This window comes from Galeopterus variegatus, unplaced genomic scaffold (assembly GCF_000696425.1).
Source record: "Galeopterus variegatus unplaced genomic scaffold, G_variegatus-3.0.2 Scaffold7275, whole genome shotgun sequence".
Classification (NCBI taxonomy): Eukaryota; Metazoa; Chordata; class Mammalia; order Dermoptera; family Cynocephalidae; genus Galeopterus; species Galeopterus variegatus.
Window position 1 is genome coordinate 66,775 of NW_007733386.1, and position 3,462 is coordinate 70,236.

The following is a 3,462-nucleotide window of genomic DNA, read 5'->3' on the forward strand; positions in this document are numbered from 1 at the left end:
CAGCAACGCCCAAGGGCGTGCCATTGCCCCGCCTAGGTTTTTGCCTTCCCCTCCCTGCACTCTGACTCACTCTTCAAATATCAGCTGGGATAAACGTTTTCTCAGGGAGGTCCTCTCCACTTTTAGGAACACCATCCAGCCTCACAAATCATGACGTAAACACACACTCACCGACATGAGAGAGAAACATGAGTGAACTACTCAGGGTACAAACGCACTCCCATTATAACTTTTCGATCCATTGCACTTACCACATAAGTGATTATAATTTATATGTAGGATTATTTGATCAGTGCCTCTCATCTTGTACCAGACCGGAAGCTCTTTGGGGGCAGAGACCATGGCTAATTGCTTTTCACCAGAACAGAGCAGTTTTGGCACATCATGGTAGCTGCTGATAAATTTTTGTAGAGTGAATAAATGACCTCATTGAAACTCCTAATCATACGTGTGACTTTCCTTCCTCTCATCAGCCCCTTCTTGTTTTTACTTAGCTCCTTACCTAGTTCGGATTTCTTGGTGATTATTATAATTAGTTACAAATTACTCAAATGCTTCCCTCCATGCATCTTCCTGCCCAGTCCTCAGCAAGCTCACTGCCTGCTCCATTCTTGCACCCATCCTGTTAGGGAGAAAATTCACAAGCCAGGCCGTTTAGCAACACTGCAAATGCATTATTGCCTACCTCAAGTGTGTGCTAGCCAGTCTATTGCCTTTCTTTAGAGGGACTGCTCCCATTCCCTATTGGAGGGATCTTCGATATGGGCTTGGGTCCTACGACTTCTACTCAACTCTTAGATTCTACCTCACAAAGGATGAAAACAGGAATCACCAGCAAATGGACAAAAAGAACAGCAAGGTTTCAATATATCCTGTCACAGGAATTTCTTAAGTTGAGTAGAAAATGTGGCTTAAAGTAAGCCCTTAACACAAGAATGGAGACTCTTCTTTCTTGGCTGGATGAGAGACAGCAGGACCTACAACACAGAGCTACCTGATTTATTCACCCTGTCACAGGAGGGAAAGCAGAAGCAGGGGAGAAAGGGAGAATGACTTTCTGGCCTCACTGGCGACCCTTCCCCCTTCCCCCTTCCCCTTCCCCTGTCCCATAGTCAGAGCTTAGGTCAAGTACAACATCATATCATTTAGTTTTCTGTGTGGCCTTTATGATCAAGCACAGTGCTGTGTGCAGTGCAAGACTTTGTGAATAAAACTTAGTCTTTAATAAGTTAAATTTCCTAAAAGGCAAAATGCTTTATTGCATGATAACTTCCTTAATGTATCCTTCATCAGTTGAAGAAAATAAAAATCCTGAACACATGGTTTTGCTGAATAAAATGTAAATAAAACACAAATTTAAAAAGCTATATTTATTGAAATCAGTGTGTTGAAGAGATATCTGTACTCCCAGGTTTTTTGCAACATTATTCACAGTAGCAAAGACATGGAATCAAGAAGTGTCCGTCAACAGAGGAATAAAGAAAACATGAATGTGTACACGATGAAGTACTATTCAGCCTTAAAAAAGGGCAGAAATTCTATACTTTGCTACAACATGGATGAGCCTGGAGGACATCATCTTAAGTAAAATAAGCCAGGCACAGAAAGACAAATACTGGTTGATCTCACTTATATGTGGAATCTAAAATTGTTGAACTTATAGAGCAGAGAGAACAATGATGGTTACCAGGAACTGGGAGAGAAAGGGGAGATGGTGATCAAAGCAGACAAATTTCCACTAGAAAGGAGAAGTAAGTTCAAAAAGGCCTATTGTGCAACATGGTGACTGTGGTTAATAACGCGTTGTGTACCTAAAAATTGTGGAAGAAGTAGATTTTAAGTGTTCTCAGCATATAAAAAGTAGGTGAAATAATACATATGTCAATTAGTTTGATTTAGCCATCCCATAATGTATACATATTTCAAAACCTCCTGTTGTACACAATAAATATATGTAATTTTTGTCAATTAAAATAGTTATATTTCATTGAATATTAATATTTGGTGTTCAAGACATATGTAGAATCTATGTTCAACACAAAGAACTGATCAAACCTTAAGCCTTTGCTTAAAAATGAAGATAAAATACAACTTGCAATTATATTTTTGTTGCTTATGATAATTTTGGAACATCTTTGCAATTTCTGGAGGAAAAGAACTATAAGCAAAAATAAGAAAATTTTTGCATTATCTTATTAAAGTCTGTCCTATTGTGACCTGATCACTATTTACTCTGTAACAGGTATTGTCAGTGAAAACATCTGACCTTTTGGGAATGTGGAACACGAGTGTTTTCACCGTGACCATCACACTAATTTAGCACATGCCACCTTGATTCTAAAACGTTCTGGTTGAACATCTAAAACAGTCCATGACGTTTGTCTACCTTGAATAAATTGTTACCAGATCAAGGTAAATTTAATGGGATTTTACTTGCTAGTTAAAAGTGTATTTATCATCTTCTTTATTTGTACAATTTTTTTTCCCAGTCAGTCATCATGTTTCAAAACATTAAAGATAATCAAGGATAAACAGGATGGCAGAATTATTAACTTTTATATCCTTTTATCATTAGTTATGCGTTCAACAAAAACATTGCATATGTTTATGTAAAAATTCCATATGTATTTTGAATAGTGTTACTACCTCAGCATTCCCTAAACACTGAAACTTTGTGATCAGAAACTTCATGGCCCAAAGTCCTGAAGAAGAGACCACACCCCAGCTCCTTCCAAGGTAAGCTCCATGATTTAGGGCAAGTTATTTAACTTCTTTGTCCCTTACTTTCCTCATCTATGGAAGCCTTCATCAGAGTTTTGAGGTTTAAATAAGAATGTAAAATACTATTTTTCATCCAGATAGATTATAAGTTTATTAAGTAGAGGGACTATCACTAACCCACTCCCCCTGAACCTTTCTATCTCTCTTAACAAATAATGCCTGACATATAGTTGACACTCAATATTGGTTGAAATAAATGGAATCCATGAATGCATAAATAAACAAATGAGTGAATGCATTCAAGGAGAAATTTGGTATTCCACCCGCCCCCAACATTTATTAAATATCCGAGGCATTTAACTTGGAAGCTTTAATAGATGCCAAGTAGTATAAGACAGATACCTCAAATGATAGCTTCAAATTATTTGTGGCCTCTCAGCATATTCCTTCCCCCTTCCCCCTGGCCACAGTCCCTTCTCCTATCCTTTGGAGAACTGCCCATCTCCATGCTACTGTACCCTGTACCCTGGTCACAGGGGTAGGCATGAGGCTTAGCCAAGAAAATCAGATTTGAATCTTGAGCTGAGGCGCATGGAAACAAAGGCAGTTGAGGCTGAGTCACCTGATGGCAACACCTGAGGCTGCTCCATGAATTGTCACTGCTCGGGTCCCTATAGCTGCCCTAGTTCCCACCCTTCCTGGGTCTAGTTCATCTGTTTCTCCAATTTTCTATGCCACCCA